Source organism: Periplaneta americana, chromosome 16, assembly GCF_040183065.1.
Source record: "Periplaneta americana isolate PAMFEO1 chromosome 16, P.americana_PAMFEO1_priV1, whole genome shotgun sequence".
NCBI classification, from domain to species: domain Eukaryota; kingdom Metazoa; phylum Arthropoda; class Insecta; order Blattodea; family Blattidae; genus Periplaneta; species Periplaneta americana.
The window spans coordinates 65,666,487-65,680,920 of NC_091132.1; positions in this window are offsets into that span (position 1 = coordinate 65,666,487).

Below are 14,434 nucleotides of genomic sequence, written 5' to 3' on the forward strand. Positions count from 1 at the left end.
TTGTTGTGAAATGTGCACTTTGAAAGACAAATTGAAGTTAACAAAAGAGAAACATAGCCATCAGTCCCTATCTTTAGCAAAATTAATCCAGTCCCTACCATCATATCCCACCTCTCTCAAATCCATTTTAATGTTATCCTCCCATCTATGTCTCGGCCTCCCCAAAGATCTTCTTCTCTCCGGATCCCAACTAACTATATGCACTTCTGGATTCGCCCATACGTGCACATGCCCTGTCCATCTGAAACTCAGGACGATGGTAGCATTTACGGTACAAATATCCCATTCGTATCATCTTGAAACATTTATCCAACCAATTTTAAAGTGTAATACCTAGATTGGCAATACTGCTTCTTACGTACGCGGCAAAAGCCACCTCAGAGAAAAATACTTTGACACGTGAATTGTTGTATTAGTTATGAAATCATCACTAGGTGCAGAAGTAACCCCACGGAAGAAACATAAGCAACGAAAGGAGAAGAAACAGGATATAGTAAGAAAAATGGAGATTATAGAAGAGACACACTTCAGCCAAAACAGAGTATTTCTTCTTAAAACAACCATTGTCCATAGTTACCTGCATTTACACATGTATTTTTATCAGGCAATTTAAGTTATAGAATGTACTTCAGTTTTCAAAAGTTTCTACAACACCTTAAGAAATGACGTGATGAATTTCATACTTGAAGTGTAACAACATCCATGCCGGATAGTTTTTTGTTTCTCCTGAAAATTTATGTTTTTGGACTAAGATTTTTTTTCAAAGAAAAAGCAGAACCCCTTCAATTGTTTTTTACTTCTTCCAGTTTCGCCCACGTTCTCTTGCTTTGTACTCATAAATCATAATTATTACCATCTCACTTTCTCTGGATGACTGACATTTCTTTATATTCTTTGCTATCCTTAAATTTCATATTATAATATACTAATGGAGTTTCATCACATATCATTTCTGTCTAAGCTATTTAGTTTGTACACCTGCATATTTAATCTCTTTTCTACTTATTAACTTTATATTGTTAATCCTACCTCGAAGTAAAATGTGCAGGAATTAATATTTATTTCAACAGGAAAAAATTGTGTCCTTGAAATGTGAATAAATCTGAACTTTCCTCCCCGGTTATCGAACTCGAGTCCATTACATTTACCGTCATGAGAAGTGAACAAACAGATTTATCTTTCGGTAATGGTAGTTACGGATTTAAACGGATTAACTGTAACCGCAATAGAGAGCAGTAGAGATTTGTGCTGTGAATTTTGCCCAGCATTATGAAAATTGTATTCCCTTTCACTGCATTGAAGTGCTTGTGTACTGTCACAAATACTGGGTATAATTTCAAACCGCTAATCTGACACATGTAATGACCAGGCAAACCTTAGCAGCACCAGCCAATGTAGAGTGACCGAATGTACCGGACGCAGATGTTCAAAAAAGAGACTCGACAAAAATATCTAATCTCTTTATTAAGATTATTTTTTTTGATGTCGGATTGAGAATTTTTCAGTGAAATCATTCTTTCGAAATTTCAAATATTTGTCGCACAATTTCAGTTTTAATAGTCTCATTGACTCAGTATTGTCAGATATGGTTAAATTCCATCATGTTAGTAGATTTTGTTTGTGTTTTTTTTTTTCGGAGTTGTATACTGCTCAAAACTTTTCTGTAGTGATTCATATATGAAGAAGATGTATGTATGTATGTATGTATGTATGTATGTATGTATGTATGTATGTATGTATGTATGTATGTATGTATGTATTTTTTTTAATATTAGTTGAACGGCATGTCCCATTACAATAAAGGTAATACTACATGCCTTGCTACCTGTATGTTTGCAATATAACACATTATGTCTCGTTTCTGTCACTCTCTAGGCGTATGTAGATCTGTTATTCTGTTGTGAAAATTTGAGTCTTTCATTATATCTATTGCCTACTCTTATCTATCCTAGATTAAATTATCCTAAGTTTACTCGTCTAAATTTATAACATTGACATAATATGTATGTATGTATGTATGTATGTATGTATGTATGTATGTATGTATGTATGTATGTATGTATGTATGTATGTATGTATGTATGTATGTATGTATGTATGTATGTATGCATGCATGCATGTGTGTATGTGTATATGTGTGCATGTATGTATGTACGTACGTAGGTATGTACGTACAGTACGTATGTATTATGTAGGTAGGTATGTATGTATGTATTTTTTCCACATAAAATCCCTATTTTACGTGAGTATATTAGGGTTAACGTTTTCAATCAAGTAGAGATAATATAATATAATAGTACATTATGCAACGAGCCTATAATGGTAGTAATTAAGACGCGAGTATGTTTGTTTATGAAACGAGCGCAAGCGAGTTTCATAATATTCATACGAGCGTCTTAATTACCATTATAGGCAAGTTTCATATGACTTTTTATGCTCGACCATATTTCTAACTTGAAATTATTCATAAGTATTCATGTTATGGTTATGTAAGTGAGGAGCGGAACTGACCTGAATTGTGAGATGTGCGCAGACGTGAAAGTATTGATTTTTTCCGAGGCACGAATGTCATTGACCTTGATATAATCTACAGAATAACATGAACATTAGGCTTGATATATCCTGGAAATTGATTTAGAATTGAAAAACGAGATGGCAAATTGAATTTATTTGAATACTATTTATAATTAACGCTAGTTATTATAGTAACAGAATATAACCTTCTGCGACAGTATTGAATTTCCAGCCTTCGTGAATTTTCGCTAATTGTCTTTCGATTGCATATCCGAGAATAATCGATACTTGCGGTTTTATAATGGTACAATGGTGATTTCTCATTGGCTGAACAACTGAATTATAATGAATAGGTGTACTTTAATGAGGTGCATTAAAGGGCTACTACCAGGTGTATAATTACTACATTTCGGCATGGTCGATCATAAATACATTTTTAACATTTTTCATCTGTCGATGTTATGAATAAGAGGAATGTAAACTTAATTTTACGATAGTTACAACTAGCAACAAACACATGAGAAGTCTACATCAATCATAAAAGAAAGCGCTTAATTATACAAAATACACTAAAAATGATATCCGTAAGTACAAAACATAATAGAATAACAATAACATAGAATGTGGCATGAAATATTAGGCCTACATATAGCGTCCATAAGTCAAGAAATATTATTAAACATACTAGATCAATATGGACTATACAGACATAATCATACAAACAAATATTTCATACACAAGTAAATTTGTAATTTACACACACTCTTTTATAGCATAGCACAGATGGACATTTCACATTACTTTAGGTTTAAACTTTTTTAAATAATACACACAATACAAGAACAATATTGACACAATTTTCTATTGATGTGGTGAATAAAATTAATGAATACTTTGCGACAACAATTTCTACTGAAAATGTTGTACAGTGGTTTATTGTAGCTCATATTACATTTGTATTTAAAGACTACAATTGGGTATACACCCGGTGGCAGTGATATATAATATACCATAATAATATTACAATAAATATTAATAAAATTTACAATAATTGCAGGAATACAAAAAATAAAACGATATAATAAACGAAAATGTTATTCTAACTATAATTAAATTGATGCAATAAACCTAGGACTATAAATAAAAACTATGCTATAATAACGCCTACAATAAGCAAAAATAAACCTAACTTATAAGTACTGCTATTAAACCCAACTGTTATCAACTTAAGTAATTACATATCACCTTAATTTATTTACATATCAACTTAATTACATATCATCTTAATTAATTTCATATCAACTTAATTAATTACATGACACAACTTAGATAATTACTCTGCATATACAAGTACATTTTCAGTCTAATTTTCTCAACCTTTCCTGAAATGTATTGATTTTGAGAGGACTACCCTGAGAGATTGCCGCAGGTAAGCTGTTCCAGTCTATTATTGTGCGGTTAACAAAGGAAAATTTTGCCACGTCCGTTCTTTGTTTTCTGCATTTAAACTTCCTAATGTGATCAGCCCTGTCTAAGTATGATGGTGTCACTAATCTAGCATTGATGTCGGTCCATGCTTTGTGTCCAATTGTGCCTTAAACAATGCGGTCAGTGTGGTTTTTCGTCGCCTTGATTTGAGAAATTCCCACCCTAAGTCTTTCACTGTCTCTTCACCATGTCGCTTTCCCATTTCGACATATTTTGATCTCTGCGTTGGATCTTTTCTATTGAATCGATTTGTTTTGTCTGTACGGATCCCAACCTATTGCTCCATATTCCATAATTGGGCGAACGAAGGTTTTGTATGCTAATTCTTTTCTAATTCTATGCACGAATGTTTGAGAAGTCGGAGTTTTTTCTCCTTTATTACGTTTTCGGTACGGTACGTTTTAGAGAACTTGTGCATGTACCAGGAAAGGAATGGAATGAATTTTCGGGAGTGGGGACTGCGACCTTTCAAGATCTATTGCGATAACCTTCAAGCTAGGCACATTCCTAGATCCACACCGACTGACTACACTAAAATTCATTGCGTATCCAGGTTTCGAACAGGCAACCCTACTCGTGTCTTGAACAGATCATTCCGTGCGTCGTTAACCGGCGTCCAGGGAATGCTGTGGAATGATGACGAAATGGAGGAATGTAGCGGAATTATATAGCTACCAAATGTGGGGAAACGGGAGAACCTCGAGAAGAACCCCAACTGCGATCTTGTCTGCCACAAGTATCAATATGGATTTTTCAGTGAAAAATCTCAGGTCTGACTGGGACTCGAACTTGTATCGTCTGTGTGACAGGCTGAAGGTCTAACCTGTCAGCCACCCCAAGGGTTGCATGTACCAGAATTTGATTCATCGTACCTTGTACGAGATTTCGCTCATATCAATTGTAATTCACATACCTACAAGAATATTGCTTGAGGCAAAATTATATAGGTTTATTTTAAATTCATATTGAATAACAGAAATTGGAAATAGTCACCGATAACAATACCAAATAAACAAACATTCTGTGTATCTACAGTTCGACCCTAAATGAATAGCAGTCAATTTAATTTCGCGTTAGTCTGACAAGAAGACATTGATACATTAAAATCCAGTGGCGGCTGATTGGCTGAGGCAAGTGAGTCCGGACCTCAGTCGCTTGGCTTAATTGAACTCATATTTGTTTTTTTATACAACACATTAGCTATCTGAATGAAGCATATCGCACTGTTTAAGTATTCGAAATCTTTGTGATGAAAATAGACCTTTCTTGCAGTGAAATTTGTTCCTGAAACCTGAAAGGTTCTGGTCGGGTCTGGCGTATGCAGTTCGTATGTTTTCGCGGGATTTGAGGGTGCTCTTGGAAATATGTGACTGAGGCACATTTCTTCTGACCTCGTAGACTGACTGGTATTCATCTACCCATCAGCTTTCTCTTTTTCCAACCATGACTGGTCTCTTGTCAATGCCCTTATCAAGGATGGGATGGGTGAGAATAATAAAGTTGAAGAAACAGTGGTGGCTTGTCTTCCTAAATAAGGCATAAATAACATAATTCTCACTGTTAGTAGGCACGAGCCTACGTTGTTCTCTCCCATTTTCGCTCAATTTATGACTTCGCGAGGGAGTTGTATGGTACTATTGTAGGCCTACTTCACAACTAATACAGTGATGTGTGTGATCCAATGTTGTTATGTGTTTCCGAAAAATGGAAACCGAAACAGTAATGATAATGTAATTAATTCTTTGTTAGAGTATTCTTTCTCGAGAAGAAATAATATTGAAAGTAGTGAAGTTTTAATAAAAACAGACCTATGTGATCACTGACAATTTTTCAGACAATCTTAAAACGCGAGCTTTCAGTGCATCCTAGTGGAGACAGTATAAATTGTTAAGTGGTAGTGTGATGTAAAATAAACTTTTCTGTTGGCCGTACTTGTTGCTGTCGAGAAAAGAACGGTGTGGTCTACTGAGGGTTTCAGAGACCTTAAAAACGTTTCCATGGAAATTTCAACACTTGCTTCCTTAAACGAGCATGAAATACATTGTTTCATCAAATTGAAACAGTTATTGAAACAAACTCAGAGCATGGCAACTTTGAGTGAGTCACATTTTATTATTTTTCATTATTAGTAATAATAATAATAATAATAATAATAATAATAATAATAATAATAATAATTCTGTATAGGTGGTACTTAAACTATTTATATCACACCTCACCCGCCGATACTGGTTGTCACATGTTTGTTTGTGAATATTTCGGTAAAGGTATGTCGACAATAAGAGGACTCGTATCTTGAAATTCTGTTCCATGGGCCTCGAGTTTTCCGTAGAAAATAAAATACTGTACTCGCCAAACTTAGACGATCCCAGCTCACAGGAAAGAAGTCAAGAAGTCACATCAACATGCTTTCGATGTTTATGTTATGAAGCTGGCCGCGTCTGATAACTGAATTGCTTTATAATAGCGTTGCCAAACGTAAACGGCTTCAGCCCGAGTAGAGAGGTCAGCTTATCTTGCCGCAAGAGACAACTACTAACATATCTGTTAAAAAAAAAAAACATCGTTCTTGTGTCAGTCCAGCGACTGGGCTAATTCAGTCATAATGTGACAACCTGCATAACTAACAGGCACGCACCGTATGATTTATTATGTTTTGGGTAAGGCACGAGTCAGCAGAGTGGTGTGAGGTCGTCTAAGCTTAGCGAAAACAATACGTATATAAGATTTTTTAGTATACTAGACTCGCTCCCTGCGATGACTAATTGGTAAAATCTTCAGGTTGTCACGCAGGCGGTCCGGGCTCGAGATCCGGTCAGGCCAGTGATTTTTCATTGAAAAATCCATATTGACAGTTGTGGCGGAAAACGTCGGAGTTGAGGTTTTTCTCGGGGTTCTCCCGTTTCCCCATATTAGGCATCTACATCATTCTCTCAACATTTCTCCATTTCGTTATCATTCCGCAGTATTCCCCGAATGCCGGCTGGCGACGCACGGAGGTAACTGGCCTAGGGACGAGTGGGGTGGCTTGCTTGAAACCTGGGTACACAGCGAACCTTAGTGTAGTCAGCCGGTGTGGGCTATCAGGCAGTACAACTCACTTGACGATATGTATCAAAGGAAGAACATTTGTTGTATGCATCTGAAGTCTGATTAGTGTAATATGTAGCTAATCGACGATGTGTGCAATGGAGGAGGAAAGAAACCGGCCACCCTACTCCATTTTCTCCTAGCCTACTTGCCTCAAATAAGTGGTGCCTTCTTGGTATCACTTGTGACGTTCAGGCCTGACTTCGAACAGTTGACTAAACAATAACATTGACTATGAATTTACTGGTTTAGATAACATATTAGTAACATTATGATCTTCGGTATCACTTTCTACATACTGCTTACTATAACATTTATCGCTTTATGCGTAGTTTTCTCTTCTATAGCACTGTGTAATATGATTACTTCATTTCCATATGTTTCCACAATGGCTGGTGTTGTCCACCTTTTCCCCACTGCGTTCACAAATTCGTCCGACCATCTCCGATGCAGACCCCTCTTCCTCTCTTCCTTAGCCGGTTGTCCCACATTAGTTATGCGTACCGGTATATCCACCTTGCTATGTGCCTTCCTCCCATTTCAACTTAGCTGACTTGTTCGTGCCGCTACGCTCTTCATGCTCATTTTTCTTCAGATGTCTTCATTCTTCAGTTTATCCCTTAATCTGATGTATGATACATAATAGCACCATTTTATTGTTATGTCGATGATTGGTGAGAAGTACTGTATTTGAACCAGATAGTTTGTGGAAGTTCCATTATAATAACAATTCGTGTTTGACTTTAATACTGTAAACTGTATATCTTTAGTGTTAGACCAGGGCCGGGCATGAGAGCGGCTCCATTTAGTCTGCCAGAGCTGCTCTCGCTCCGCAAGGCACTTCAGTTCTAAGCCATAGCAGAACGCACACTCAGTGGCGGACTCGCATTACAGCTACCTTCCCTGCATTAATATAACAAGAGCCACTGTTGTTCTAGTCATTCAGTCTGCCAGTACATAATAGTTTATAAGGATATTACATCAATCCATTGTACAATACAGAATTTATAACACTCTTATTAATTTAATGAAATAAACTTCGCTCTATGCGCACACACAAAAATCATTAGGCTTATTTACATAACCCATACGCACATACTGCAACCTCCTCACCACGGTTATAAGAGAAGGCGTATGGCTTCCACTTCCCTTACTTGCTGTGGACAGAGTTCATCTGCCAATATAATTAAACATCGCTTGATGAAATTACATTCGTTGAATGTTTTCAATTCCTTTGCAATTTCGTGGCAAATTTTGTAGCTAATTCTCATAGCCGATTCACTAAGTGCATTATTGTCATTCTGTTAATATATAATATAATATAATATAATATAATATAATATAATATAATATAATATAATATAATATAATATAATATAATATAATATAATATAATATAATATAATATATGATGTGATATGATATGACCATAAATTAATACAACTTAAAGAAAATGTTTCTCAGGTGCATTATATTAGAGTATTTATTCGATATTTATATTGTATTATAAGTTATTATAGTACATTTAGTAATATATAATTTTAAATTATACAAATATTATGATATATCATAGTATGGTGTATTACAGTTCATGATATATAATATGATATATCATGAACTGTAATATACTATACTATGATATATCATAATACTTGTATAATTTAAAATTATATATTACTAAATGTATAATAACCTATAATGCAATGTAAATATCAAATAGATACTCTAATATAATGTATCTGAGAAACATTTTCTTTAAGTTATATTAATTTATGGCGTTCATTATCAACATATTTGTCATATTCAGTAGCATGTTGTAAAGAATAATGTCGCTGGATATTGAACCTCTTAATCAGTTGGGGTGTTTTATGCCAAATTAAACACTTTGCTAATCCACTGCTCTCTACCAAAAAGAACTCCTCCTCCCATGATACATTAAACGCATTGGGAATAGCGGTTTAGTGTGTGAGCGGAAGCTCCGTCTTCAAAGTTCATCATACTGCAGAGTCACCACTGCACCGACACTGAATGACGTACAGTATGCATACGTCAGAGCGCTCGCAAGACACGCTCTTTAAAGCACACAGCTCTCATTTCTCAGAATCACGTAATGTGCCCAGCCCTGTGTTAGACGTTTTGACGAACGTGGAATCTGTCAGTGAGATTGATGTTATTGAATTTGTGTGCTATTTTCAACGTAAGAAGATATTACTTTTGTCTTGAAATTAACATAATTATAATAGCTTTTCGAATCACTATGAGATACGAGTTGCTTTCATCATTTTAAAAATCGTTTCAAGTAATCGTTCTCATAATGCAGTTACAGATTTTTAGAACGTTTTCTGTAAGAAAGAGGTTTTATTCAAAATGGTTATTGTGAGAGAACATGCCTTGAAAACTTGACATCAGCGAAAAACGAATTGGTCCACTATGTGCTATACGCACTCCATAAATAAAATCGCTGAGTCCGGCACAAGCAACTGTACAATGGATGAAGTTCGATTTTTGCCGTTCGAGTACAGCTCGAAAATCGGTATCCTATAATGCCAGACCAGTTCTGTATTTGCACTTTCTGATCTACATATTTCTATAGTATAGGGCGATTCAGAATTGAAAACTTATTTTAAAAATCTCAATGGTCATTTGATGGTTCTCATGATTAGAATTACAGTTCAGTCTATCGGAAGGAAAAACAAAGAGCTAATTGGTCTGTTTCCTTCGATGAAAGAATGGGTAATATCACAGAAAGAAACAGTTGGTAGTGCACCTCTAATACCACGATCATGAGTTTGAATTCCGTCCGGGTTATGGTTATTTCTCCGCTGTCAATGGTTTGTTTTAGGTGAAAACTCATCGTATTAAATATTGTGTGTTACACAGATATTACGAAACGATTTCAATGGAATATATTTCTAATAATTAAAACTGTGACTTTAGACCAGAGGTGACCAAAGCGGGTGTCGTGATTACATCGTGTAATCACAGACATTCAAACGGATACGAGGAGTTTCCTGTACATTGCTGTGTGTTTCATTCACGTACAGAAGGCAAGCAGTGGCGGTATCATATCGCTCTACAAACTTTCTCTCTACAAGCAGTAAGAGGTGGTTTCGTAAAGAATGAGAAGGAGAACTTTCTTGTTGTTCTGTCGGACAAAATATTATGTTCACTTTGCTCAACGGTTCAATTAGGAGTATATAGAAACATTAAACTTAACTGCCACGCTGAATAACGTATTATTATTATTATTATTATTATTATTATTATTATTATTATTATTATTATTCTAGTACTCACAAATCTTAGAAAATAATAATAATAAAATAAATAATACCATGCAGCTGGCAAGAGGTCAAAAGGAGAATAGCAATGGCATGGCAAGCTTTTAATAGAAAAAGGAGCATCTTCTGCGGACCTCTGGAGAAAGAACTAAGGAAGAGACTAGTGAAGTGCTTTGTGTGGAGTGTAGCATTGTATGGGCCAGAAACATGACATTACGACGAAGTGAAGAGAAACGACTAGAAGCATTTGAAATGTGGATGGGAAGACGGATAAAATGTGTGAAATGGACAGACAGAATAAGAAACGAAGCTGTGTTGGAAAGAGTAGGTTCAGAAAGAATGGTGCCGAAACTGATCAGAAAGAGGAAAAGGAATTTGCTGGGTCACTGGTTGAGAAAAAACTGACTTCTGAAGGATGCAATGGAAGGAATTGTGAATGGGAGAAGAGTTCGGGGCAGAAGAAGATATCAGGTAATAGACGACATTAAGATATATAGATCATATGCGGGGACAAAGAGGAAGGCAGAAAATAGGAAAGACTGGAGAATGCTGGGTTTGCAGTGAAAAACCTGCCCGTAGGGAGATCACTATGAATGAATGAATGAATGAATTATTATTATTATTGTTATTATTATTATTATTATTATTATTATTATTATTATTATTATTATCATCTGCTGTCAAAAAATCTGAAACAATTATATTATCGGTTGTTCTTTATGGTTGTGTAACTTGGACTCTCCATTTGAGAGAGGAACATAGGTTAAAGGTGTTTGAAAATAAGGTGCTTAGGAAAATATTTGAGGCTAAGAGGGATAAAGTTACAGGAGAATGGAGAAAGTTACACAACACAGAACTGCACGCATTGTATTCTTCACATAATTAGGAACATTAAATCCAGACGTTTGAGATGGGCAGGGCCTATAGCACGTATGGGCGAATCCAGAAATGCATATAGAGTGTTAGTTGGGAGACCGGAGGGAAAAAGACCTTTGGGGAGGCCGAGACGTAGATAAGAAGATAATATTAAAATGGATTTGAGGGAGGTGGGATATGGTGATAGAGACTGGATTAACCTTGCATAGGATAGGGACCAATGGCGGGCTTATGTGAGAGCGGCAATGAACCTGCGGGTACCTTAAATAACTAATAACTGCTTTCAAGAAAAGGCTGAACGATTACTTACGGATGCAGTCAAATTGAAGTTATAATTATGATCGACTTTAATAATTTAATTATATGTAGGTATGACTGTTATTATTATTATTATTATTATTATTATTATTATTATTATTATTATTATTATAACATAATTATTTTATTGGTGTGTTGGGAAAATAAAAAGAATTGTCATTGTATTTTATTAATTGTGTATTGTATTGTATTAATTATGTTTTTTTTATAGCCATGTAGTAATTTTGTATCATACTGGTTGAGTGGAAGAGAAGGCCGAATGGCCTTAACTCTGCCAGTTAAAATAAACAATTATTATTATTATTATTATTATTATTATTATTATTATTATTATTATATTAAACGCCATTTGTAAGTAAGTAATAATATAATAATAATAATAATAATAATAATAATAATAATGTCATTGCTAATGGTATTATTGAATTTCCAAGTTTATAGAACCCTATTTTACCCGAAGGTATATTAGGGCTGTAGTTAAATCATACATATCTTAGCTCTGTACATATTTACATAAAATATGTTAGTACATTATGCAACGAGCCTATAATGAAGGTAATTTTCATACGAGCTTCTTAATTGCCATTATAGGTAAGTTTCATACGACTTTTTATGCTCGACCATATTTCTGACTTGATGTTATTAATTTTCTTTGTATCTGACCTTGGCCAATGTCCCGTATGTTGTGAGATGTGCGCAGATGCGAAAGTATTGATTTTTTCCGAGGAACAGATGTTTACATTGACCTTGCTAGGCCATAAGAACCTACAGAGATAACATTAAAATTAAATTAGACATTGAAAAACGAGATGACAAATTGAATTTATTTGAATATTATTTACAATTAACGCTAATTATTATAGTAACAGAACATAACCTTCTGCGACAGTATTGGATTTCCAGCCTCCGTGACTTTTCGCTAATTCTCTTTCGATTGCATATCCGAGAATAATCGATACTTGCGGTTTTATAACGGTAGAAAGCTGACCTGTCATTGGCTGAACAGTTGTAACCTGAGTCGTCATTGGCTGAAATACCTGACCTTTAATGAGTAAGTGTACTTTAATGACATACATTAAAGGTCTGCTACCAGGTGTATAATTACTACATTTCGGCATGGTCGAGCATAAACATATTTATAACATAAAATACACATATTACATTAAATGTGTATGACATAATAAAAATCATAGTTATATTATATACAAATACGTAGATATGAGATAAAATAGATATAATACATAGAAATAGATCCACAATATATGAAACACAGACATAATACATACCATATTTTCCCAGGACACATCACGCACAGACTTGTTACATAAAAAAATAGGTAAGCATTTCGTAGAAACACACATATTACTTTTGAGGACATATATGACATAAAATGATATGAAACAGACACATGACATACAAATGCATGTACAACACATAGACATATTATATAAAATACACAAACAAGACAGAAAAAAAATTAAAATTACATAAGACTTATATATGATATAAAACAGTGATATTATAGCTATTATTATTGTATTATTGTTAATAGTAGTAGTAGTATATCCTTTTATTGCAGCCTGTTTTGCCCTGTGGCATGTTAGATTAATGATAAAAAAACTGAAAATATATATACACACAAAATTAACACATTCATATACCCTTTCTAATTGCATCAACTACAACTTCTCTTACTATGGCAGAAACACATTAACTAGCTATTTACAGTGAATTGTGGATATGTGATATGAATTTATGAAATTCTCTTGAACAGCATTTCTTTTTAAACATAAAACTCAGGGGTTTTTCAAATTGCCCAGAACATGAGATGACATGTGATAGTAATAACAGGCGAGTTCTTTCGAAAATTGGGCAATCAAATAGGAGGTGATGAACAGTCTGGTCGCTTTCCTCGCGTTACCATTATTATTATTATTATTATTATTATTATTATTATTATTACTACTACTACTACTACTACTACTACTACTACTTATGTAGTCTACCTGATTTAGTGAAACTTCTATTTGCGGTATATCTGGTAATAGGATAAAGGAACTGATGTAGACTTACTGTTAATACATACCAGGCAAGGACATACGAAGCTCCTGTCCCTATTTGACAGCCGTCATTTTTTCCTCCTTCACTCTCTTACACCCAGAACCTGACTGCTCCCTACAAATTCCGTGGTAGACTGTGAGCAGTTATTTATGAGTCGGTGGAAAATTTGAATAATGGAATCTGTGCTGGTTCGAGGGGTGGGTGACCCATGGGACCGGTGGGTTGGGGGATGGAAGGAGAATCGAATTGAGTAGCACTACAGTAAGTTGCAGCCCTTGCTTGGTCCACGGGTTTAACTTCAGCTTTACATTTCGTCCGAGAAATTACGCCAGTGCAAAGTAAGCATTGCTTCTAAATATAAATAGCCACTGGGGGATTTTTCGACTGTAGCAATGTAGTAAATGAAAAATATGGAAATTTCTCTGCAGATATCGTCCGTGGCTGGAATAAAGATACGGAAGGAACAGTAACTGTTCTTACGTCATCATTCATTCCGGCGGGTTTTGAGTTCCGTAGCTTTTAATGTTACTCCACGGTGCGAAGTCGGAGCAATTTGTGAGAGATGATGTCTCCCTTCCGCTGCAGCAATAACATAAACCACGGACGAGCAATGATCATCGGAATATTTTCTTCTCGCAGTTCTGACGATAACCGTTTTAATATCTTTGCGTCTGGATGGCTGGCTGCTTTCGTGACTAGCAGGGTTGCCATATGTACGACTATAGTCGTACGCATACGACTATTTTGACTAATTGTACGAGGTACGACCGAACTCTGTGTCGTACGCAATTTTGTACGACTATTTC